Genomic DNA, 27975 nt, shown 5'->3' on the forward strand with positions numbered 1-27975 from the left:
GATGAGAATAAGAAGTAACTGCATGTGTCTTCTTCAATTGCTTTCATGAGTGTTCTGTAGTTCCTCGAGTACAGATCCTTTACCTCTTTGGTTAGGTTTATTCCCAGGTATCTTACGGTTATTAGTGCTATAGTAAATGGAATCGATTCTCTAATTTCACTTTCTGTATTTTCATTATTAGTTTATAAGAAAGCCACTGATTTCTGCACATTGACTTTGTATCCTGCCACGTTGCTGAATTGCTGTATGAGTTCTAGTAGTTTGGGGTGGAGTCTTTTGGGTTTTCCATATAAAGAATCATGTCATCTGCAAAGAGAGAGAGTTTGACTTCTTCATTGCCAATTTGGATACCTTTTATTTCTCTTTGTTGTCTGATTGCTATTGCTAGGACTTCTAATACTATGTTGAACAAGAGTGATGAGAGTGGGCATCCTTGTCGTGTTCCTGATCTCAACGAGAAGGGTGCAAGCTTTTTCCCATTGAGGATGATATTTGCTGTGGGTCTTTCATAGATAGATTTGATGAAGTTCAGGAATGTTCCCTCTATCCCTAGACTTTGAAGCGTTTTAATCAGGAACGGATGCTGGATTTTGTCAAATGCTTTTTCTGCATCAATTGAGAGGACCATATGGTTCTTCTCTCTTCTCTTATTAATTTGTTCTATCACATTGATTGATTTGCGAATGTTGAACCATCCTTGTAGCCCAGGGATGAATCCCACCTGGTCATGGTGGATAATCTTTATAATGTGCTGTTGAATCCTGTTTGCTAGGATCTTTTTGAGAATCTTAGCATCCATCACTGATGAATATCAGTGATATTGGTCTGAAATTCTCCTTTTTGGTAGGGTCTTTGCCTGGTTTGGGGATCAGGGTAATGCTGGCTTCACAGAAAGAGTCTGGAAGTTTTCCTTTTGCTTCAATTTTTTGAAACAGCTTCAGGAGAATAGGTGTTATTTCTTCTTTGAAAGTTTGGTAGAATTCCCCAGGGAATCCATCAGGTCCTGGGCTCTTCCTTTTTTGGGAGGTTTTTGATCACCGCTTCAATCTCGTTACTAGATATTGGTCTATTCAGGTTGTCAATTTCTTCCTGATTCAATTTTGGGAGTTTATAGTATTCCAGGAATGCATCCATTTTATCTAGGTGCTTAGCTTATTGGCATATAACTGTTGATAATAACTTCTGATGATTGTTTCTACTTCTTCATGTTCGTTGTGATCTCTCCCTTTTCATTCATAATTTTATGTATTTTAGCTTTCTCTCTTTTCTTTTGGATTAGTGTGGCCAATGGTTTATCGATCTTATTGATTCTTTCAAAAAACCAGGTTCTAGTTTCATTGATACGTTCTACTATATCTCTGGTTTCTACCTCATCGATCTCAGCTCTAATCTTGCTGATTTTCCTTCTTATGTGTGGAATTGGTTTGATTTGTTGTTGATTCTCCAGTTCTTTAAGGTGTAGAGACAGCTGCTGTGTTCTGGATTTTTCAATTTTTTTTGAGGGAGGCTTGGATGGCTATGTATTTCCCCCTTAGGACCGCCTTTGTCATTGGTTTCCATGAATTGTTTCAGTTCTTCCTTGATCTCCTGGTTGATCCAAGCATTCTTAAGCAAGGTGGTCTTTAGCTTCCAGGTGTTTGAGTTCCTTCTGAACGTTTCCTTGTGATTGAGCTCCAGTTTCAAAGCATTGTGATCTGAGAATGTGCAGGGAATAATCTCAGCCTTTTGGTATCAGTTGAGTCCTATCGAAGAAGACACAAAAAGATGGAAGACCATTCCATGCTCTTGGATCGGAAAAATAAACGTTGTTAAAATGTCTATACTACCTAGAGCAATCTATACTTTTAATGCTATTCCAATCAAAATTCCACGGGTATTCTTCAAAGAGCTGGAGCAAATAATCCTAAAATTTGTATGGAATCAGAAGAGACCCCAAATTGCTAATGAAATGTGGAAAAACAAAAATAAAACGGGGGGCATCACGTTACCTGATTTCAAGCTTTACTACAAAGCTGTGATCACCAAGACAGCATGATACTGGCATAAAAACAGACACATAGACCAGTGGAACAGAGTAGAGAGCCCAGATATGGACCCTCAACTCTATGGTCAAATAATCTTCGACAAAACAGGAAAAAATGTACAGTGGAAAAAAGACAGTCTCTTCAATAAATGGTGCTGGGAAAACTGGATAGCTATATGTAGAAGAATGAAACTCGACCATTCTCTTACACTGTACACAAAGATAAACTCAAAATGGATAAAAGACCTCAACGTGAGACAGGAATCCATCAGAATCCTAGAGTAGAACATAGGCAGTTATCTCTTCGATATCAGCCACAGCAACTTCTTTCAAGATATGTCTCCAAAGGCAAAGGAAACAAAAGCGAATATGAGGGCGCCTGGGTGGCTCAGTGGGTTAAGCCGCTGCCTTCGGCTCAGGTCATGATCTCAAGATCCTGGGATCGAGTCCCACATCGGGCTCTCTGCTCAGCAGGGAGCCTGCTTCCTCCTCTCTCTCTCTCTCTCTCTCTCTCTCTCTGCCTGCCCCTCTGCCTACTTGTGATCTCTCTCTGTCAAATAAAAAAAAAATCTAAAAAAGCGAATATGAACTTTTGGGACTTTATCAAAATCAAAAGCTTCTCCACAGCCAAGGAAACAGTCAAGAAAACAAAGAGGCAACCCACAGAATGGGAGAAGATATTTGCAAATGACAGTACAGACAAAAGGTTGATATCCAGGATCTATAATGAACTCCTCAAACTCAACACACACAAAACAGACAATCATATCCAAAAATGGGCAGAAGACATGGACAGACACTTCTCCAATAAAGACATACAAATGGCTATCAGACACATGAAAAAATGTTCATCATCACTAGCCATCAGGGAGATTCAAATTAAAACTACATTGAGATATCACCTTACACCAGTTAGAATGGCCAAAATTAGCAAGACAGGAAACAACATGTGTTGGAGAGGATGTGGAGAAAGGGGGAACCCTCTTCCCCTGTTGGTGGGAATGCAAGTTGGTGCAGCCTCTTTGGAGAACAGTGTGGAGATTCCTCAAGAAATTAAAAATAGAGCTTCCCTATGACCCGCACTACTGGGTATTTACCCCAAATATACAGATGTAGTGAAAAGAAGGGCCATCTGTACCCCAATGTTTATAGCAGCAATGGCCACGGTCGCCAAACTGTGGAAAGAACCAAGATGCCCTCAACGGACGAATGGATAAGGAAGATGTGGTCCATATACACTATGGAGTATTATGCCTCCATCAGAAAGGACGAATACCCAGCTTTGTGGCAACATGGATGGGACTGGAAGAGATTATGCTGAGTGAAATAAGTCAAGCAGAGAGAGTCAGTTATCATATGGTTTCACTTATTTGTGGAGCACAATAAATAGCATGGAGGACATGGGGAGTTAGAGAGGAGAAGGGAGTTGGGGGAAATTGGAAGGGGAGGTGAACCATGAGAGACTATGGACTCTGAAAAACAATCTGAGGGTTTTGAAGGGGCGGGGGGTGGGAGGTCGGGGTACCAGGTGGTGGGTATTATAGAGTGCACGGATTGCATGGAGCACTGGGTGTGGTGCAAAAATAATGAATACTGTTATGCTGAAAATAAAAAATAAATTAAAAAAAAGAAGTAACTGCATGATTGAATGTAAGTTTTTATAAAGTCCTAGTTTTTGTTTTGAGAGATTGGTTCCCAGGTGTTTGTTACACTGTTTTTTAAAACTTACTAAATAGGGGAATGAAAAGAAAAATAAAATAAGATGGAAATCAAGAGGGAGGCAAACCATAAGAGACACTGAACTCTAGGAAACAAACTAAGGGTTGCTATAGGGATAGGGGAGGTGAGTGGTGTGAAGAGATAATTGGGTGGTGGAAATTATGGAGGACACTAGATGTAATAAGCACTGGGTGATACTTGGAGCTGATGAATCACTGAAGTCTACTTCTGAAACTAATAAAAATCCTAAATAAAGTGAGTTACACATCGACCAGTGTGAATCACGATATGCTATAAATGTAAAATACATGCCAGGTTTCAAAGATTTTGCAATAAAAACAGCAATGTAAAACATTTTGTTAAACATTTTTACATTGATTATGTGTTGAAATTATAATATTTTGGATTTTCTTTTTTTTAATTTTTATTTATATTTTAAATTTCTTTTCAGTGTACCAGAACTCATTGTTTATGCACCACACCTAATGCTCCATGCAATACATGCCATCCATTTCCCACCACCAGGCTCACCTAACCTCTCACCCCCCACTCCTCCAAAACTCTGTTAGTTCCTCAGAATCCATAGTCTCTCATGGTTCTTCTCCCCCTCCAATTTCCCCCAACTACCTTCTCCTCTCCAAATTATAATATTTTGGATACGCTGAGTTAAAATTTAGTATTAAAATTAATTTCACTTTTTTAGTCTTTAATATGGTTAATAGAAAATTTAAAATTGCATTTGTGGCTGAAACTGGTGGCTTACATTATATATCTGATGGACAGTGGTGGTGTAAGAACACTAGAGCACTAGTCTTTATAACAAGCTGTTTTCAGACTTAAAGCTATTTACTTTGTCTTTTTAGGCTTAATAATTCTAATTTACTTATTTTTGCCTTCCGAAATCTCAGTTGAAAGGTTTTCCTTCTGTTTTGATTTTTATTTATTTTTATTAACATATAATGTATTATTAGCCCCAGGGGTACAGGTCTGTGAATCACCAGGTTTACACACTTCACAGCACTCATCCTACCACATACCTTCCCCAGTGTCCATAACCCCACCACCCTCTCCGTACACCCCCTACCCCCAGCCACACTCAGTATGCTTTGTGAGATTAAGAGTCTCTTATGGTTTATCTCCTTCCCGATCCCGTTTGTTTAATTTATTCTTTTCCTACCACCCAAATCCCCCATGTTGCATCTCCACTGCCTCATATCTGGGAGATCATATGATAGTTGTCTTTATCCAATTGACTTATTTTGCTAAGCATAACACCCTCTAGTTCCATCCACATCCTCACAAATGGCAAGGTTTCATTTCCTTTGATGGCTGCATAGTATTCCACTGTGTGTGTGTGTGTGTGTGTGTGTGTGTGTGTGTGTACCACTTCTTCTTTATCGATTCATCTGTTGATGGACATCTAGGTTCTTTCCATAGTTTGGCTGTTGTGGACATTGCTGCTATAAACATTCGGGTCCACGTGCCCCTTCAGATCACTACAGTAGTATCTTTAGGGTAAATACCCAGTAGTGCAATTGCTGGGTCATAGGGTAGCTCTATTTTCAACTTTTTGAGGAACCTCCATGCTGTTTTCCAGAGTGGTTGCACCAGCTTGCATTCCCACCAACAATGTAGGAGGGTTCCCCTCACCAGCATGTCATTTCCTGACTTGTTAATTTTAGCCATTCTGACTGGTATGAGGTAGTATCTCATTGTGGTTTTGATTTGTATTTCCCTGATACCGAGTGATGTGAAGCACTTTTTCATGTGTCTGTTGGCCATCTGGATGTCTTCTTTGCAGAAATGTCTGTTCATGTCCTCTGCCCATTTCTTGGTTGGATTATTTGTTCTTTGGGTGTTGAGTTTGCTAAGCTCTTTATAGATTTTGGATACCCCCCCTTTATCTGATATGTCATTTGCAAATATCTTCTCCCATTCTGTCAGTTGTCTTTGGTTTTTTAACTGTATCCTTTGCTGTGCAAAAGCTTTTGATCTTGATAAAGTCCCAATAGTTCATTTTTGCCCTTGCTTCCCTTGCCTTTGGTGATATTCCTAGGAAGGTGTTGCTGCAGCTGAGATCGAAGAGGTTGCTGCCTGTATTCTCCTCAAGCATTTTGATGGATTCCTTTCTCACATTGAGGTCCTTCATCCATTTTGAGTCTATTTTCGTGTGTGGTATAAGGAAATGGTCCAGTTTCATTTTTCTGCATGTGGCTGTCCAATTTTCCCAACACCATTTGTTGAAGAGACTGTCCTTATTCCATTGGACATTCGTTCCTGCTTTGTCAAAGATTAGTTGACCATAGAGTTGAGGGCCTATTTCTGGGCTCTCTATTCTGTTCCATTGATCTATGTGTCTGTTTTTGTGCCAGTAACATACTGTCTTGATGATGACAGCTTTGTAATAGAGCTTGAAGTCTGGAATTGTGATGCCACCAACTTTGGCTTTCTCTTTCAGTATTCCTCTGGCTATTCGAGGTCTTTTCTGGTTCCATACAAATTTTAGGATAATTTGTCCCATTTCTTTGAAAAAAAATGGATGGGATTTTGATAGGGATTGCATGAAATGTGTAGATTGCTTTAGGTAGCGTAGACATTTTCACAATATTAGTTCTTCCAATCCAGGCGCATGGAACATTTTTCCATTTCTTTGTATCTTCCTCAATTTCTTTCATGAGTACTTTATAGTTTTCTGAGTACAGATTCTTTGCCTCTTTGGTTAGGTTTATTCCTAGGTATCTTATGGTTTTGGGTGCAGTTGTAAATGGGATTGACTCCTTAATTTCTCTTTCTTCTGTCTTGTTGTTGGTGTATAGAAACCCAACTGATTTCTGAGCATTGACTTTATATCCTGACACTTTACTGAATTCCTGTATAAGTTCTAGCAGATTTGGAGTGGAGTCTTTTGGGTTTTTCCACATATAGTATCATATCATCTGCAAGGAGTGAGAATTGGACTTCTTCTTTGCTAATTTGGATGCCTTTAATTTCTTTTTGTTGTCTGACTGCTGAGGCTAGGACTTCTAGTACTATGTTGAGTACCAGTGGTGATAATGGACATCCCTGCCCCTGCTGTGTTCCTGACCTTAGCTGAAAAGCTCTGTTTTTCTTCATTGAGAATGATATTTGTGGTGGGTTTTTCATAGATGGCTTTGATGATATTGAGGTATGTACACACTATCCCTACACTTTGCAGAGTTTTGATCAGGAAAGGATGCTGTACTTAGTCAAATGCTTTTTCAGCATCTATTCAGAGTATCATATGCTTCTTGTCCTTTCTTTCATTAATGTATTGTATCACATTGAGTGATTTGCGGATGTTGAACCAACCTGGCAGCCCTGGAATAAATCCCACTTGGTCGTGGTGGATAACCCTTTTAATGTACCGTTGGATCCTATTGGCTAGTATTTTGGTGAGAATTTTCACATCTGTGTACATCAAGGATATTGGTCTGTAATTCTCTTTTCTGGTGGGATCCTTGTCTGGTTTTGGGATCATGGTAATGCTGGCCTCATAAAATGAGTTTGGAAGTTTTCCTTCCATTTCTATTTTTTTTATTAAATTTTTTATTTTTTATAAACATATTTTTATCCCCAGGGGTACAGGTCTGTGAATCACCAGGTTTACACACTTCACAGCACTCACCAAAGCACATACCCTCCCCAATGTCCATAATCCCACCCCCTTCTCCCAAACCCCCTCCCCCCAGCAACCCTCAGTTTGTTTTGTGAGATTAAGAGTCACTTATGGTTTGTCTCCCTCCCAATCCCATCTTGTTTCATTTATTCTTCTCCTACCCACTTAAGCCCCCATGTTGCATCACCACTTCCTCATATCAGGGAGATAGTGATCCATTTCTATTTTTTTAAAGAGTTTCAGGAGAATAGGAATTAATTCTTCTTTAAATGTTTGGTAGAATTTTTCTGGGAAGCCGTCTGGCCCTGGGCTCTAGTTTGCTGAGAGATTTTTTTTTTTCTTTTCAGCGTAACAGAATTCATTGTTTTTGCACCACATCCAGTGCTCCATGCAATACGTGCCCTCCTTAATACCCACCACCTGGCTCCACCAACCTCCCACCCTCCCACCCCTTCAAGACCCTCAGATTGTTTTTCAGAGTCCATAGTCTCTCATGGTTCACCTCCCCTTCCAATTACCCCAACTCCCTTCTCCTCTCCATCTCCCTATGTCCTCCATGTTATTTGTTATGCTCTACAAATAAGTGAAACCATATGATAATTGACTCTCTCTGCTTGACTTATTTCACTCAGCATAATCTCTTCCAGTCCCATCCATGTTGCTACAAAAGTTGGGTATTTATCCTTTCCGATGGAGGCATAATACTCCATAGTGTATATGGACCACATCTTCCTTATCCATTCGTCCGTTGAAGGGCATCTTGGTTCTTTCCACAGTTTGGCGACCTCTTCAATCTCCTTACTGGTTACAGGTCTGTTCAGGTTTTCTATTTCTTCCTGGTTCGGTTGTAGTAGTTTATATGTCTCTAGGAATGCATCCATTTCTTCCAGATTGTCAAATTTGCTAGCGTATAGTTGCTCATAATATGTTCTTAGAATTGTTTGTATTTCTTTGGTGTTGGTTGTGATCTCTTCTCTTTCATTCATGATTTTGTTTATTTGGGGCCTTTCTCTTTTCTTTTTGATAAGTCTGGCCAGGGGTTTATCAATCTTATTAATTCTTTCAATGAACCAGCTCCTAGATTCGTTGATTTTTTTCTATTGTTTTTGTTTGTATGTTTGTTTCTATTTCATTGATTTCTGCTGTGATCTTTATAATTTCTCTTCTCCTGCTGGGTTTAGGCTTTCTTTGTTGTTCTTTCTCCAGCTCAAGTGTAGGGTTAGATTCTGTACTTGAGACCTTTATTGTTTCTTGAGAAAGGCTTGTACTGCTATCTATTTTCCTCTTGGGACTGCCTTTGCTGTGTCCCACAAATTTTGAACCACTGTGTTTTCATTATCATTTGTTTCTATGAATTTTTTCAACTCTTGTTTAATTTCATGGTTGACCCATTCATTCTTTAGAACGATGGTCCTTAGTCTCTATGCATTTTGATCCTTTCCAAATTTCCTCTTGTGATTGAGTTCTAGCTTCAGAGCATTGTGGTCTGAAAATATGCAGGGAATGATCCCAATCTTTTGATACCAGTTGAGACCTGATTTATGACCCAGGATGTGATCTATCTTGGAGAATGTTCCATATGTGCTAGAGAAGAATGTGTATTCTGTTGCTTTGGGACGGAATGTTCTGTATATATCTGTGATGTCCATCTGGTCCAGTGTGTCATTTAAGGCCTCTATTTCCTTGTTGATCTTTTGCTTCAATGATCTGTCCATTTCAGTGAGGAGAGCGTTAATGTCCCCTACTGTTATTGTATTATTGTCAATGTGTTTCTTTGATTTTGTTATTAATTGGTTTATATAGTTGGCTGCTCCCATGTTAGGGGCATAGATATTTAAAATTGTGAGATCTTGTTGGACAGACCCTTTGGGTATGATATAGTGTCCTTCCTCATCTCTTATTATAGTCTTTTGCTTAAAATCTAATTGATCTGATATAAGCATTGCCACCCCAGCTTTCTTTTGATGTCCATTAGCATAGTAAATGCTTTCCCATCCCCTCACTTTAAATCTGGAGGTGTGTTTGGGTCTAAAATGAGTTTCTTATAGACAGCATATTGATCACAATTTAAGGTAACCCTCAGTTGAGAGCTCACTCCTCAGCTCTGTCTCTATAGCCAGCTTCCCTGCTCTAATACCTGTGAGCTCTGTGACACTCAAACACCCCCAATCCTTCTGTAACCCCACGGGACCTGAGACCACGCTGTCCCTGCATAGGCGTCACCCCAGTTTAGCCTCTGGAGTGATGTTCCTTGGTGGAGCAGACTTTAATTGTCCTGATTTTGTGCTCCGTTGCTCCACCACTCGCCAGGAGCTGGCCCCTCCCCCCCACAGTCTATCTTCCTGTCGCTTTGGATTCACTTCTCTGCCAGTCCTACCTTTCAGAAAGTGGTCAATTTTCTGTTTCTAGAATTGCTGGTCTTCTTCTCTTTGATCTGCTGTTGGATTTGTAGGTATTCGAAATGGTTTGGTAAGCTATCTAGCTGATCTCCTGCTAGCTGATTTCGTCTCAGCCTGCTACTTCTCCGCCATCTTGACTCCTCCCCCAAAAGGTTTTTTTAAAGATTTATTTTTTTATTTAAGAGAGAGAGAGAGCATGAACAGGGGAAGAAGCAGACTCCCCACTGAGCAGGGAGCCCAATGAAGGGTTCAATCTCAAGACCCTGAGATCATGACCTGAGCTGAAACCAAGAGTCAGATGCTTAACTGAGTGAGCCAACCAAGTTGGCTAGAAAAAATCAGAAAGCCAATGGGATATTGTAAAACCAGAATTAAGAATCACTGTTTCAGTGTATTGAATTCCAACAAAGGCTTCTGATGAGAGTGTAACGATCTGAAGAAAACAAGATGCATACATTTCTCTTCTGTCATAGGTTCCTCTCTACTCTTAGGAAACAGTTTAATGAAGGTAGCTGAAGAGAAAAAAAGAATACAAAACTCAGATTTGAATTATATGCTAGATCTTGAAAATATTCTTTCCATATTGCCTGAGGCTCTATATAAAAATCATTAATAGAGGAATAGCTTCTCTTTCAAATGCCATGGAAATTACTGAAGCTATTTTCTTTGTTCACATTATTGATTGATAAGTTCAAAGATTCTGGATGCATTTCCTGGAAAAGCAACAAAATAATTTGACATTTTTTCCTTATTGTCCATTCAGTGAAGTGAATGCATGCAATGTTATATTCTTAAGAAATATGCCAATGAACTTTTGAATTGCATTCTATATGATCTCATTTTGGGCATTTGTTGAGACCTGCATGAGAAAAATAAATACAAACTGCACTCTTAGTGCTATTCTGATTAGGATCTCTTTCCTCTCCCTTTCACAGTGAAATGACAGACTTGAAATTGGCATTCCCACTAAAGCTTTTCTGAAACTCTTTTTAAGTCATTGTTCAAAGCCATCCTATCTACCCTCAAGTCCAGTATCATTTTTCCTCTAACATAACTCTCTTTATTCTTCATTCCAATTTATTTCTCTCTTTATTGGTCATGTGTTTGTTTTTGTCTTACCTCCTTTTCCTGTTAGATTGACACTTCCTTAAAGTTAGAGACCATGTCTAGATCTAATGCACATATACAGAAAATACTTATGAACAATATTATTATGTAGAACCCATTTGCCCTGAACCTTGCCTGAGTTTGTTTTTGCTATACAGAAATGTGTCCTGTTTATGGAGCACTGTGTGATCTAATTGATTGAACATAATATTAGATTGAACAGAGCAATTGGCAGAAAATAGATTTAGAATTCAGATCCAGTCCATCTACTAACTGTGAGACTTAGATGGATGAAACTTCTGCTTAATATCTTGGGCATGGGAGGTACATGGCCTAACACTCATCCTGATCACTTTACAAGGCTAATAACAGCACAAATACATCAGAAAATATATCAGACATGGATAAAGAAGGTGTGGTATGTATGTATATATATAGATAGATGATAGATACACAATGGAATATTACTCAGCCATCAAAAAAAATGAAATTTTGCCATTAGCAATTACATGGATGGAGCTTGTATGTATCATGCTAAGTGAAATAAGTCTGTCAGAGAAAGACAAATACTGTATGATCTCACTCATATGTGGAATTTAAGAAAGAAAACAGATGAACATATGAGGAAGGGGGAACTAATAAAAGAAGAGAGGGAAACAAACCAATAAGAGGCTCTTAACAATAGAGAACAAACTGAGGGTTGATGGAAGGAGGTGGGTGGGGGCTGGACTAAATGGGAAATGGGTAAGAGGACACTTGTTTTTATAGCACCAGGTGTTGTATCTAAATGATGAATTACTGAATTCTACTCCAGAAACCAATATTGCACTATATGTTAACTAAGTAAAATTTAAATTAAAAAAATATATCAGAAAGTGCTTTGTAAATTAAATACCATATAAATATGAGGTTCTTCAGATGTGATTCCATTTGCACTTCCAACATTCAGAAGAAAATTCTTTTACTGAAAGCTTCCTTTGTAAGTTTGCAGATGTAGCCACAAAGTACTTTGGCCTTTGTCAGTATAGTAAAAAATTCTAGCCTTTAGACAGATGTAATTTATTGGAGAGAATGATATTAGCTCATGTTTATTTTTTTAATTAAAATAGAACATTTTATTAAATAGATAAACCTAATAATACAAATATTATTTTAATATTATACACACAGCAAAATTCCAAAGCACCTAATAGATTACTCACTAATTATTGACTGTTATAATCCCCATTATTGCTTTAAAGCAGCTTTATTGAGATATAATTCACATATCATACACTTCACCCATTAACATGTACAACTCAGTAATTTTTAGGATATTCACAGAGTTGTAACAAAATCAATTTTAGAACATATTCATTACCTCAAAAAAAAATGTTTAGCTATCATCCCCCAACTCCTCTATTCTCACTCCCAGCCCTAGGCAACCACTAATGCATTTTCTGTTTCAATACATTTGCCTATTCTGGACATTTCATGTTAATGGACTCATACAATGATTTTTTGTGTCTGACTTCTTTCCCTTAGCATAAGAGTTTCAAGGTTCATCCATTTTGTAGCATATATCAATATTCCATTCCTTTTTTGTGGCAAAATATATGTGACATAAAATTAACCATTTAACAATTTTTAAGGATACAATTTGGTGGTATGAAATTCATTGACAATGTTTTGCAACTGTCACTACTCTCCATTTCTAAAACTTTTATCCTCCCAAAGAGAAACTCTCTATTCCTTAAACTATAACTCCCCTTTCCCCACTCCCACCAGCTACTGGTAGCCACTCTTCTAATTTCTGTCTCTATAACTTTGCCTCTTCTAGGTTCCTCATATAAATAGAATTATACAACATTGGTCTTTTTGTGTCTGGCTTATTTTAATTAGCATTATGTTGTAACATTCATACATATTGAAGTATATATCAGTACTTCATTCTGTTTATGGATGAATAATTTTGTAGGGATATACCATATATTATGCATTCATTAATTTATGGATGTTTGAGTTGTTCCCTCTTTGGGCTGTTATGAATAATACTGTGAACATCCACAGTATACATTTTAATGAAAGTATGTTTTCATCTCTCTTAGGTATAGACCCAAGTGTGAAATTCAGGATCAAACAATTATTCTGTGTTCTCTCTTTTGAGGAATTTCCAGACTGTTTTCCAAAGCAGCCGCACGATGTTACAGTCCCACTAGTAGTATATGAGGGTTTCAATTTATCCATATCCTCAACAACACTTGTTATTATCTGTCTTTTTTATTATAGCCATCTAGTCAGTATGAAATAGTCTCTCATTGTGGTTTTGCTTTATGTTTCCCTGATGATTAGTAATGTTAAGCATCTTTTTATGGCCTCACAGGCTCTTTGTATACAGTCTTTGGAGAAACATCTACTCAGATCTTTTGCCCATTTTTGAAGTGGGTTATTTTTCATTTTATTCTTGAGTTCTTTTTTTAATCATGTATTTATTTGATAGAGAGAGAGCATGAGAAGGAGGGACAAAGGAAGAGGGAGAGAAAATCTCAAGCAGACTCCACACTGAGTGTGGAGCCCAATGCAGGGTGTAATCTCATGACCTAAGATCACCACCTGAGCTGAAACCAAGAGTCGACACTTAACCAACTGCATCATCCAGGTGCCCCATCTTTTTATTATTGAATTCTCTATATATTCTGGATTGAATTCTTGTAAGATACATGATTTGTAAATATTCCCTCCCATTCTGTAGGTAGTCTTTTTACTTTCTCGTTGTTATCATTTACAGCACATAAGTTTTTAATTTTGATGAAATCCACTGTATCTGTTTTTTCTTTTGTCACTTGTGTTCATCATTTGTGGGGGGGACCTCTTCTCCATTTTTTCCCACTTATTTACACTGGTGTGCACTCCTTGATATTGATAATGTATTCTGTGTTTTATTTTTTAAATTTATTTATTTATTTTCAGCATAACAGTATTCATTTTTTTGTACCACACCCAGTGCTCCATGCAATCCATGCCCTCTATAATACCCATCTCCTGGTACCCCAGCCTCCCACCCCCCCACCACTTCAAACCCCTCAGATTGTTTTTCAGAGTCCATAGTCTCTCATGATTCACCTCCCCTTCCAATTTACCCCAACTCCCTTCTCCTCTCTAACACCCCTTGTCCTCCATGATATTAATGCAGGGCTCCATCCTGGGACTCCAGGATCATGACCTGAGCCGAAGGCAGTAACTTAATTGAGCCACCCAGTTGTCCTAGTTTTGTCTTTCTTTTGAATAATTACCTTACTGAAAAATTTCCAGGAGTGAAATTGTTATGCAAAAGGGCATGAATTTTTTTATGACTTTTGATATGTATTATCAAATTGCCCTTCAAAAGAATTGTCCTAGCTTATCCTACTGCTGGGACACATGTAGATCTCTTTATATCCTCTCTCCCTTCTCCTCTCTAACTCCCTATGTCCTCCATGATATTTGTTATGCTCCACAAATAAATGAAACCATATGATAATTGACTCTCTCTGCTTGACTTATTTCACTCAGCATAATCTCTCCCAGTCCCATCCATGTTGCTACAAAAGTTGGGTATTTGTCCTTTCTGATGGAGGCATAATACTCCATAGTGTATATGGACCACATTTTCCTTATCCATTCGTCTGTTGAAGGGCATCTTGGTTCTTTCCATCTTATTTTTATTGCTTCTGTTATAACTTAATAAAGAAAAATCCAAGGTATATTTTTTACTCTCCATGTGATTTGATGTTCACAACTCAAACAGCTCTGATTTTACCATGATTTCAGGTCTCCATAGTTTGTTTGACAATGGTGGTCTACAGACCACCCTACAGAACTGAGTGGTCTAAACTGGGAAACAAGAAGTCACTACTTCCTCTCCCTCACCTTTTTGTAAGGACCACTTCTTTCTATGATTCAGTTGGCAGAAATTGAGTAAGATTATAATCATATTGATATATCTGTGCTTTAACATCTAACCAATATACTTGGTCTCTTTATTAAATTGATTGAATTTTGCCTACAAAGACCTACTATAGTAAGTATGCTATAACACTTAACTATGATGTTAACTGTTAGACTCTAATAACACATGTTTTCTTCTGAATAACTTAGTCATAGAGTATGGTAGCAAAAGAATTTGAATGAGCTCATTACAACATAAGATCAAATTTCTGCCAAAACAGAACTCTTACACATTTAAATCAAAAACCTTCAATGACCTCTAGGGTTTCTTCCAACTGTGAAATTATGTTCATTTTAGGCCGACTTAAAGTTGTTTCATAAAACTATTTAACATATCTAATTCATTTATTATGGACAAAATAAACCAATTGCTGTGATATAGACCTCAGACTCAGTTCTAAAAATAACTTTCATCTATTGTATTCCTGCTATGATCTGGACATTGTGCTAGGCATTCTAATCCTCACATTACTCTTACACATGAAATGGAGGGTATTCTCATTTTACATACAAACAGAATATCAACCTCAGAAATCCTAAGTAATTTGAGCAGAGGGCACAAGTGGTCAGAAAAGATAAGAACAAAAATGAAGTCTTCTTGTGTTAGTTTGCCCCTCTTGGCAGATGTTCATTTTGCCTTTCGATGCTTCCAGACCTAATCTTAACCTTAAAGTATAATGTTGACCTGTCCTTACCTGAGTATTGGGTACCCTTTTTAAAAGAGCTTTATGGCTGGAAACTTCTTCTAGCCATAAGCATTCCACTAGGGTTGCAGGGCATGAACTTACTTTAGTGTTTCTGGGTGGAAGAAGCTAAAAGTGAATTTTTAAGTTTTTATTTAAATTCCATTTAGTTAACTGACAGTGTAATATTAGATTTCAGGTAGACAATATAGTGATTTGACACTTCCATAATTCATAAAAGTGAGGTTTTTTTTAAATGAAAATTTAGAATCTTAGTAAAGCCACAAGACATACACCCGTTCCCAAACTACTGTCTTGGTGATGTTCATCTCTCTTTACCATTAATGAGATGATGGGATAAGACCTTGGACATTATACTAGTGGTATACAGTATCATTAATACCCCATTACAACTCAAAATTTAGGTTCAATTTCCCCATTCATACACATAAAAGCAATCTTTTACTATAGAAACAAACTTGTACTATAAAATATAAGAGAACTGAGCAAGAGATATTTCAGTTGCATTGCAAAATTTTTTAAATTGTTGTTTTTTCCTTTGAGCATCGTGGGCTTCTATTCTAAAGACTGGGGGTAGTAACTATAAATATAAGGATAAAATGAGCATTTCAGTATTTTCCTGTTACAAATGAATGATAGGTTCTTTGTCCCATAAGCTGTAACATGCATAAGTACAGGGATTGAATTTAAGGCATGGGAGAAACAGGAAACAAGTTGTTACATGGTCAAATGGGAGAAATATTGGATGAATATAGATATAATTGTCAGAGGCTAGTCGTGTTCCTCAGAAGCTTTTTCAAAGTTGTTGAACACCAAATTTAGGCCCTTACTTTATGTGTAAAGAATTCAGTGAATTCTCATAACCATCCTGTAAAATCAATATGATTGTTCTCATTTTACAGATGAGCAAACTGTGGCTTGGAAAAATTAATTAGCCCAAAGCCACACAACTAGTTAGTAGCATATTCAGTAATTAATCCACAGTCTTTTTTACTCCAAAGTTCTTTCAAATATGCTGCTCCAAGTGACTTAGCACAGTCAGACACTTGGTTTTTTCCTTGTAATATTTAATTCTATAATCAGTCTGGTACCAGTAATGCAGCAACATCTAAAGCATACTGGTTTGAAGGGGAGGGGAGAGTTTAAGGACCAGAAAATGGCATATAAGACAGGGTTTTTAAAGTGAAGACATTGGCCTTTTATGAAACATTGAATTTGAGTTATATAGTTTACACCAAGAATCCCAACAAGTAAAAGTCACTACTACTTTGAGTTGAGAACGTGTGTATGGGGAAAATGTTCTGCTGTTGCTTTTGAGACTTAAAGCTGCTGCTATGACAACACCCCTGCTGCTATGACAACTTCCACCAGTCTTACTTTTACTTAACAGTAACTGTGAATGTCAAATCTTGTTTTATGTACATGGAGCCAAAGTTTCCCTGCCACTTATATCTTTCCCCCAAGAAACAAAAAGCTTTATAAACCCACAAAAGAGAACTTGGACTACACCAAGAGTAATTGGTTTAACATTCCACAAAATTTCCCTTAAAATTAGGAAAGGTATTTTGCACTGCCTTTCATAAACCTAGTAAATTTCCATCTCTTTAAGTTTTCCTAGACACCCTTTCAGTATAGTTTATTCCTTAAATCACTACTATTGTCAGAAATCCACTTAGATGTCAAAAAAAAATCCATTATTGAGGATATTGTATGCTCTGCTGATTTTTTTTTTCTTAAAAACAAAATAGAGGGCGCCTGGGTGGCTCAGTGGGTTAAGCCGCTGCCTTCAGCTCAGGTCATGATTTCAGGGTCCTGGGATCGAGTCCCGCATCAGGCTCTCTGCTCAGCAGGGAGCCTGCTTCCTCCTTTCTCTCCCTCTGCCTGGCTCTCTGCCTACTTGTATCTCTCTGTGTCAAATAAATAAATAAAATCCTTAAAAAAAATAGAAGATGAAGAAACCTCATTCCTTCTAGGTTTTTCCTCTTACACTAACATCCCTTGGGCATTAGACACACAAACAAGACTGAAAAGTGGAAACAACAGGCAGAGGGCCTCAGAACTTGAGGAACAATACAGTGGTACACTCCCTGGGTTTCCTTTTTGTCTCCCATATATCCCAGACAGGTCACTACAGAAGCCTCCAGTCCACAACTGCCAACAGGCACAGACAAAAACATCTCTAAGAAAAGCCTGATCCCCATATCTAAAGGAAAAGAGGAAATGGTTGCCTAACAACAGAAAACCTTTTTGACAATACCTGCTCTACTATAGCCAAATACCAACAGAATAATCATACCCTCCCCACTGCCCCCTTATTTCAGTGGAGCCTATAGGAAGGAATATTTCACTCCACTCCTTCCCACAAAAAAAGCAGGCAGCATGCTCCTATCCCACTGTTGGGTGGTGTTGGCAGAATTGGACAGACAGTCTTTCTAATACCCTATTTGGCAGAACTATGTGGTGCTCCTATTCTCCTTCCAGAGTATTGTCATCCCAGTCAAGTGGCAAGCTAAGCTGCCTCATTCACAGCCATAATCAAAAAGAATTAACAACTAGGTGCAATGCAGGGCTAGTCACCACTGGACTCCATCACCATCTCTGTATTAATGGGGCCCAGTGGAAAGGCTGAGCTTCCACCCCTTTCACATTAAAGAGACTGAATAAAGGGATGCATATCAAGGCTAGTAAACACTCTGCTCCCCCCCCACCCCCGTTGTCAGGGACACCCAGTGGGAAGCTGCAACTGTACACCCATCTGGCAGCAATAAGACTGAAAGAGGCAGTGTAAACCAGGGTTAGTCAGCACTCCTATGCCTCACTGCATCCCCATTTCAGGGGGGCCCAGTGGAAAGCAGAGTCTTTATCCCCAGTCAGCATCAATGAGTCTTACATTAATGAGGTGGTAAAGGTAGAGCTAGTTGGTACTTTTCTTTCCCTTCCACTGGTGTCAGCAGGTCCCATGAGAGAACTGAGCTTATACTTCCATTCAAAGATAACAAAAGCCAGGAAAAAAAAGGTAACAAAACCCAGAAGCCCTGTGGATCAGTGGCCCACTTTCACTGGAATAGTGCCAACAGAGACAGAGAGGTAGCTGACTGAACTTCCATTCCACCCATTTGCAACAAGAAAGTATGAGTCAGTGCCCCACTTTTACCAAGGTCATGTCAGTAAGATGCAGCAGGAACATGCACACATACTTAACTCACATTATACATCAACACCACCTCCTTAAAAAGAAAATTAAATATAATCTTGTCTAATAATACGGTATCCCAAAACCTCCCTGTTTTAAAAAGAAATAACTCATAAATGAGAACAGACACCAAAACTCGGATGAAACAGATTTTATCTGACAAGGATTACAAAGCACCCATAATAAAAATGATCCAACAAGCAATTACAATTTTTTTGAAAAAAAACATACAAAATCTCAGCAAAGAAATAGAAATTATTTTTAAAAAGAAATCAAAAATATAGAATCAAAAAAATAAATGAAACAAATTCAGTGAATGGGCTCAATAGTAGAGTGGAGATAACAGATGATAGAATCAGTGGGCTTGAGGTCAGAGCAGTAGAATTTACTCAGTCTGAACAACAAAGAGAAACTAGACTGGGAAAAAAATGAACAAAGACTCAGGGAATCTGTGGGATAATAACAAAAGTTTTGCATTCATATCATTAGTGTCCAAAAGGAGAAAAGAGATAAAGAAGTATTGAAAGAGGACTTGAAGAAATGGCTGATTTTAAAAGGATAGAAATTCTGATGTGCTAAAACATGGATGAACCATAAGGACATTATACTAAGTGAAATAAGCCAGTCACAAAAAAGACAAATACTGCATGACTCCACTCATATGAGGTACTCAGAGTAGTCAAATTCAGAGAGAATTGGATGATAACTGACAGGCGCTAGGGGTAGAGGGGAATGAAGGCTGTTTCATGGGCATAGAGTTTTAGTTTTGCAAGATTAAAAGAGTTTTGGAGATTGAGTGTACAACAGTGTGGAGGTAATTAGCCCTACTGAACTATACACTTAAAATGGTTAACATGGTAAATTTTATGTTATGTGTATTTTATCACAATTAAATTTTTAAAGAAATTCTTAAAAAGTAATGATGGCTAAAAACCTGATATTGGCAAAATACATATTCAAGAAGATAAGTGAAATACAAATATAATAAACCCAAATAAATCCATGCTAAGACACATAATAATTAAACTTCTGAAAACTAAAGATATTTTTTAAATTTTGAGAGCATCCCGGAAAAAAATGATGCTTATAAGGGAACACAAGTTAGATTGTCAACAGATTTTTTATTTAAAAGCATAGAGGCCAGAAGGAAATGGTACAATGTTTTTCAAATGCTGAAAAATGGTCAACCACAGGTCTGTATCAAGAAAAATACCTTCTTGGGACGCCTGGGTGGCTCAGTGGGTTAAACCGCTGCCTTCGGCTCAGGTCATGATCTCAGGGTCCTGGGATCGAGTCCCGCATCGGGCTCTCTGCTCAGCAGGGAGCCTGCTTCCTTCTCTCTCTCTCTGCCTGCCTCTCAGTGTACTTGTAATTTCTCTCTGTCAAATAAATAAATAAAATCTTAGAAAAAAAAAAGAAAAATACCTTCAGGAATTAAGAGAAAATAAAGGAATTTTTAGATGAAGAAGAATATTTGTTGCTAGCAAACCTGCACTTAAAGATTGGCTAAAAGAAGTTCTATTAACAGAAATGTTAACAGAATAAGGCTCAGAACTTCAGAAAAGAAAGAAGTACACCTTTATGATGAAAAGAGGAGTAAACATAATAGACTATGCTAGTTCTTGTGAATTTCTAAAATCATTTCTGAGGGTTGAAGCAAAAATTATAATACCATAAGATATGGCCAAATGTATGTACAGGAAATACTTAAGGCAATTAAGATATATTTATATTGAAAAAGAATGGAGAGTACTCAACATCATTAGCCATTAAGGAAACATAACTCAGAACCATAATGAGATACAACTTCATACCCACTAGGGTGGCTATATTCAAAAAGACAATATAACAAGAGTTGGCAAGGACATGAAAAAACTGGAACTATCATAAACTGTTGGTGGGAATGTAAAATGATGCAACCCTTTTGGAAAAAAACAGTCTGGCAGTTCCCCAAAATGCTAAACATACAGTTACCATATGATCCAACACCCATTCCCAAGTATAACCAAATAACTGAAACAGATATTCAAATATTTGTACATCAGTGTTCATAGCAGCATTATTTATAATAGCCAGAAAATGGAAAGAGCCCAAATATCCATCAACTGAGAGATGGATAAGTAAAATGCGGTATATTGATACAATGGAACATTGATGTATGGTACAACATGGATGAATCTTGAAAACATTACAGTAAGTGAAAGAAGCCAGTAATATGTTCTGTGATTCCATTTATATGAAATGCCCAGAAGAGGCAAATCAATGCAGACATAAAATAAATTAGAGGTTCCTTGGGGCTGGAGGAAGTTGGACAGAAATGAGGGTGACTGCTAAGTGTTATAGGGTTTCTTTTGGGGATGACAAAAATGTTCTAAAGTTAATTGTGGTGAGGTTTGCACATCTCTGAAAAACCATTAAATTGTACATGTTTAAAGGATGAATTGTGTGCGTCAATTGCATCTCCTTAGAGCTATTATCAAAAAAATTAAATTCAGAAAAAAGTAAAATAAGACAAAAACAGAGAGGGAGACAAACCATAAGAGACTCTTGAGCATAGAAAACAAACTGAGGGTTGCTGGAGGGGAGGGGGTGTAAGGATGGAGTAACCAGGTGATGAACATTAAAGAAGGCATGTGATATAATGAGCACTGGGTGTTATAGAAGACTGGTGAATCACAGACCTTTACCTCTGAAACCAATAATACATTATATATTAGTTAATTGAATTTAAATTTAAAAATATTTTTAAAAAATTAAAATGCAGAGTAAAAATGGATCTAATTAGGAATAAGATTTCTGTGCTTCATTTGAAGTACTAAGCCATCAATACCAGTAGACTGTCATAAGCTATGTATGTATCGTAATTCCTAGAGCAACCACGAAAACTATATTGAGTAGAAACCTCAAAAGTATTATAAATAAAAATTCAATCCTTAAAAGACATTCAAGTGACCCACAAGAAGGCAGTAAAGAGAAATCAGGAATTATACAGAGAAAACAAACAGAAAACAAAATACAAAATGGCAGATGTAAGTGCTAACAGATCAATAACTACATTAAATATAAATGATCTAAATATGCCAATTAAAAGAGATTAGCAGAAGAGATTATAAAATATTCTCCAACTATATGTTGTCTACAATAAAATCATTCTGAAAACAACCAAATAGGTAGACTGAAAGTAAAAATGAAAAAAAGGTGTATCATGCAAAAATTAATGAAAAAAAGCAGGGATGATTATATGAATAAAGTGTAATATGATAAAGTGTGATTCCAAGCAAAAGGAAAAACAGAAGTACTATATACCTATAGTAATCCCCTGTTTTGTTCCTTATACTGGTGATTTGTGTCTATTCTACTTTTTTTTTTTTTATTTAAGACCTTTATTAATGGGTGTTTGCCGTTTGTTGACTTTTTTGAAAAAATCAAGTTGTAAATTTTTATTACAAATTAAAAATGATATTCTTAAAAATCTCAACTTGACCAGATATGAAACAATTTAAAAACCTTTAAAGGTGTATTGAGAAAAACCAGGCTTTTTTTTTTTTTCTTAAAAAACACGTTTGTCAATGAACTCCTCAAACTCAACACACACGAAACAGGCAAACATGTCAAAAAATGGAAAGAAGATATGAACAGACACTTCTCCCATCAAGACACATGAAAAAATGTTCATCATCATTAGCCCTCAGGGAGATTCAAATTAAAACCACATTGAGATATCACCTTACACCAGTTAGAATGGCCAAAATTAGCAAGACAGGAAATAACATGTGTTGGAGAGGATGTGGAGAAAGAGGAACCCTCTTCCACTGTTGGTGGGAATGCAAGTTGGTGCAGCCTCTTTGGAGAACAGTGTGGAGACTCCTCAAGAAATTAAAAATAGAACTTTCCTATGACCCTGCCATTGCACTCCTGGGTATTTACCCCAAAGATACAGATGTCGTGAAAAGAAGGGCCATCTGTACCCCAATGTTTATAGCAGCAATGACCATGGTCTCCAAACTGTGGAAAGAACCAAGATGCCCTTCAACGGACGAATGGATAAGGAAGATGTGGTCCATATACACTATGGAGTATTATGCCTCCATCAGAAGGGATGAATACCCAACTTTTGTAGCAACATGGACGGGACTGGAAGAGATTATGCTGAGTGAAATAAGTCAAGCAGAGAGAGTCAATTATCATATGGTTTCACTTATCTGTGGAGCATAACAAATATCATGGAGGACAAGGGGTGTTAGAGAGGAGAAGGGAGTTGGGGTAAATTGGAAAGGGAGGTGAACCATGAGAGACTATGGACTCTGAAAAACAATCTGAGGGGTTTGAAGTGGCGGGGGTGTGAGAGGTAGGGGTACCAGGTGGTGGGTATTATAGAGTGCACGGATTGCGTGGAGCACTGGGTGTGGTGAAAAAATAATGAATACTGTTTTCTGAAAATAAATAAATTGAAAAATTTTTTTAAAAAAAGAAATAAGTCAAGCAGAGAGAGTCAATTATCATATGGTTTCACTTATTTGTGGAGCACAATAAATAGCATGGAGGACATGGGGAGAAGGGAGTTGTGGGAAATTAGAAGGGGAGGTCAACCATGAGAGACTATGGACTCTGAAAAACAATCTGAGGGTTTTGAAGGGGCGGGGGGGGCGGGGGGGGGGATTGGGGTACCAGGTGGTGGGTATTATAGAGGGCACGGATTGCATGGAGCACTGGATGTGGTGCAAAAATAATGAATACTGTTATGCTGAAAATAAATAAAAAATAAATAAATAAAAATTCAAAAATTTAAAAAAAAAACACGTTTGTCATTACCAAAAAGAGACGTCTTTAGGTAAAAATAATAAAAACCCCATGCCGCATAGATAATGCAGATAGTTCTATTTATCTGGTCAATGGGCAAAAATCAAGTACTTAAGGTCTTCAGCTCCAATCTTTTGTTCATTTCTTTTTTTTATTTTTTATTTATTTATTGGACAGAGAGAGAGATCACAAGTAGGCAGAGAGGCAGGCAGAGAGAGAGGGGAAAGCAGGATCCCCGCTGAGCAGAGAGCCTGATGTGGGGCTCGATCCCAGGACCCTGAGATCATGACCTGAGCCGAAGGCAGAGGCTTTAACCCACTGAGCCACCCAGGTGCCCCTGTTCATTTCTTATTGCTGGAATTTCATCTTCATTTCTTCGTGTTGGATGACTAAACCGGATGATGGTAGAGATGGTAAGCCGGCATTTACTCAGCCCCGCCCTGCTCAGCCTCAGGAGCGGACGAATTCTCAGCTGGTGGATCAGCTGCTTTTGTCTCTTTGCCATCTTGTGGTTTAGGGTTTTCTGGGCGTCTGCGTCGGTAATTGAAGTTGCGGCGGTACCGATGTTGAGGTGTCTGCTGACTCTGGGTCTCATCTCCTTGATTTTCCTTATCTTCCTCGTTGCCGCCCTCTCTAGGTTGTCTTTGGCAGGAGGACCCCTGCGGAATCGTGGTCTATCACCCCGATACATATTCTGTCTCACTGGTCTACCTTGTTCTCCTGCACCCTGGTTGTCAGCACCTACCATCACTTCTCCCTGCACTGGAGGGTTGGAATGCTGTGGTCGACGCCCATAGGGTCTCCTCATGTAGTAAGGTGGGAACCGTCGCCTGCAGTAGGGCCGGCGCTGTTGGGTCTGGCCTTCGGGAGCACTTTCCGATCCCTCGTTCTTTTCCCCACTCTCACTATTCTGGTAATTTTGCTGGTAATTGCGTGGAGGACCCCTGCGACGTGGATAGCATCTATAATGGTTACGGTCTGCTGCATATTTACTGCCTTGCACTGGAACTCCACCAGGGCCTGTCACATTTGCTGCCTCCGCACCCTTTTCTCCTTCAACAACATCAAACTCCACAGTCTCTCCATCTCCTACACTGCGAAGGTACTTCTTGGGGTTATTCTTCTTTATGGCAGTCTGGTGTACAAATACATCTTCCTTGGTGTCTCCCTGTTGATGAAACCATATCCGTTTCTTACATTGAACCATTTTACTGTTCCCAAAACCTTCTTGTCCCCGCCGGCAGTCGCAGCCGATGTGAGGCCGCCCAGGCCGCCGCTCCCTGCGCCGCTGCGGGTGATGCCGGGCTTGGTGTCCGCAGCGCTGAGGGCGGGGGCGGCGGGGGGCGCGGCGGGCGGGTGCTGGGTCTCAGCCTCGCTGCTCACGGTTGCGGTGATGGTGACTGGGGCCGGCTGCGGCAGCTACCGCTCCTCCCGGGGTGTGATGGTAACTAGGCCGGCGGCGGCTGTGGGGCTGCTCAGGGCTCTCTGGGGTCCGCTCTCCGCTCCCGCTACCGATCGAACTGTATTCTACTTTCTTAATAGAGACAAAGAGGGACAATATGACAAAAGGATCAAAACATTGGGATAATGTAACAATCATAAAAGTATACACACCAAACAACAGAGCCTCAAAATACATAAAACAAAAATCCACAAATATAATTGAGATATCAACAACTTGTAACAATTCATAGAACTAGTGGACAGAAAACCAACAAAGACAGAGAAGAACTGAACAACACAATGAACCCACAAAATCTAATTAACATATATAAAACACCACTCCCAACCAACAGCAAACTACACATTTTTTTAAGCACCATGAGACATTTATCAAGGCAAAACATATATCCTGGACTGTAAAACAACCCTCACCAAATTTGAGAATTATAATTAAAGAGTGTGATCTCTGATCATAATGGAATTAATAAGAGAAAAACAACAGGAAACTCTCTGAACACTTAGAAATTAAATAACATGCCTCAAAATAATCCATCAGTCTAAGAGGAAGTCTCAAATCAAGTTATAACATACAAAGAGCTGAATGTAATTAAAATCTCTTTTAAAAGGAATCTCCAAGCCCAGATGATTTCATGGAATAACTCTACCAAATATTTTAAGAAATAGCACCAATTTTACACCATCTACTCCAGAAAGTAGAAGGGAAGTGAATATTTCCCAATTCATTTTATGAGACCAGGATCACCCTGATAACAAAATAAGTCAAAACAGCACTAAAAAGGAAAACTAAGGACCAATATCTCTCACCAAATTAAATGCAAAAATCCTCAACAAAATAGTAGCAAATCAAATGTCACAATATACAAAACAATTATATATCATGACTAAGTGGGATTTATTCCAGGTTTTATGTAAGAAATTAATAAATTTAGCCCCACATATCAATAGGCTAGAGAAGAAAAATTATATGATCACATCAATTAATGCTGAAAAAGCACTTGACAAAATCCAACACCCATTCGTGATTCAAACCCTTAGCAAACTGGGAATAGAGGAGAACTTCCTCAGATTGATTGAAAGCATCTACAAAAAATTATATCTAACATAATGCTTTATGGTAAAAAAAAACTGAATAGTTTCTTTCTAAAATGGAAACAAGGCAAGAATACATATTCTCACCATTCTTAACATAGTACTGGAAGTACTTTGCATACTGATCAGAAAGAACTACTGTTTAGACCATTTACATTTAAGCTAATTATTGATATGTTAGGGTTTTAATCTGCCAATTTTTTTCTGTTTTCTTTATTCTCTGTTTTGTGGTGGTTTTTTTTTCCCTTTTCCTGCTTTCCTGTGAGGTATGTAAGGGGAATCCATTTTTTAAAAAAAGAATTTAGGGGCACCTCGGTGGCTTAATCAGTTTGGCATCCAACTCTTGGTTTCAGTCAGGTCATGATCTCAGGGTCATGTGATTGAGCCCCTACATCAGGCTCCACGCTCAGTGTGGAATCTGTCTGGGATTCTTTCCCTCCCTTCTTCCCCCTGCTCACACGTGTGCCCACCCTCACTCTTTCTAAAATAAATAATAAATAAAATCTTTTTAAAAAAAGAACTCCATTTTAGTAGCACTTTTGAATGTATCTCTTTGTATTGTTTAGTGGTTGCTTTTGGTATTACATTGTGTGTACATAATTTATTAGTCTACTGGTATTGACATTTTACCAGTTCAAGTAAAATTTAGAAAACTTACTTCTCTTTAAGTCCCTTTATTCTCCCCCTCCTCCATTTATAATATAATTGTCTTAAATATTACCCCACATAAATTGTGAAACACTTAAGACAATGTTATAACTTGATTTAACTGTCAAATGCAACTCAGAAAGACAAGGAAAGAAAGTCTATTGTATTTACCTTATTTTTGCTCTTCTTTTGCTCTTTCTTCCTGATATTCTGAGATTCCTTCTTTTATAATTTCCTTTCTCTTCCAGAACTTCCTTTAGCCATTATTTTAGGTGAGGCCTGCTGGTGACAAATTTTGTTAGTTTGCCAATATCTGACATGTCTTGATTTCCCTTCAATTCCTGAATAATATTTTCACTGTGTATAGGATTCAGTGTTTGGCAGTTCTTTTCTTTCAGCATTTGAGAAATATGCCACTTTCTTCTGGGCTTCCTGGTTTCTTATAAGAAATTCACTGCCATTTTGTTTTTCCCCAAAAGGTAAAGTTTCAACTTTCTCCAGCTGCAAAGGTTTTCTCTCTCTTTAGTTTTCAGAAGTTTGATTTGGTGTGACTGCTGTTTGAGCCCATGAACTAAACTTTTTATTTCAGTTGTTCTTTTTCAATTCTAATATTTCCATTTGGTTCCTCTTTATATCTTCCATTTCTTTGCTAAGACTTTCTAATTTTTGTAAGTCTTTAAATTTTTTTTCATTTATTTCAAGAATATTCATATTTACTCACTGAAGCATTCTTATGATTGCTACTTTATAAATATTTGTTATGGAATCCTACCATCTCTATTATCTTACTGCTGGTTTTTATCTTTTTTCATTCAGTTTGAGATATTCTTGGTTGTTGCTATGACAAGTGGTTTTTTTATCAAAACCTCCACATTTTACATTTTATTTTAAGGCTCTGGATCTTATTTAAACCTTCTGCTTTAACTGGCTTTTCATGACCCTGTTTTGCCAGGGGGGAGAGGGATTTTTCACCTCATTATTATCTGATAGAGATAGAAGTGCAGGTTCCACACCTGGTCTTCTGTGACACCTGAGGGAGAAGGGGCTCCTTATTACTGCTGCAAAGGGATAAGAGTTCCAGCTCACCATGTGGTCAGTCTTTTCTGACATTGCAGGTGGGGGAGTCTAGTTACTTGCTGCTGGGGATGAACGTCCCAGCTCCTTATTTGGCCTTCTCTGACACCACATCAGCCAGGGGTTGGCATACCTTGTTATAACTTTATTAG

The 27975-nt window shown here is 38.1% G+C and overlaps 1 protein-coding gene and 1 pseudogene across 5 annotated transcripts in view; one reads left to right on the forward strand and one right to left on the reverse strand.

Moving 5' to 3' along the window:
* EDA (ectodysplasin A) overlaps positions 1-27975 on the forward strand; it is a 477063-nt gene that overhangs the window by 377720 nt on the left and 71368 nt on the right. The window lies entirely within an intron of this gene.
* Positions 23540-27859, reverse strand: LOC116583455 (annotated as a pseudogene).

The sequence above is a fragment of the Mustela erminea genome, chromosome X (genome assembly GCF_009829155.1).
Source record: "Mustela erminea isolate mMusErm1 chromosome X, mMusErm1.Pri, whole genome shotgun sequence".
Lineage (NCBI taxonomy): Eukaryota > Metazoa > Chordata > Mammalia > Carnivora > Mustelidae > Mustela > Mustela erminea.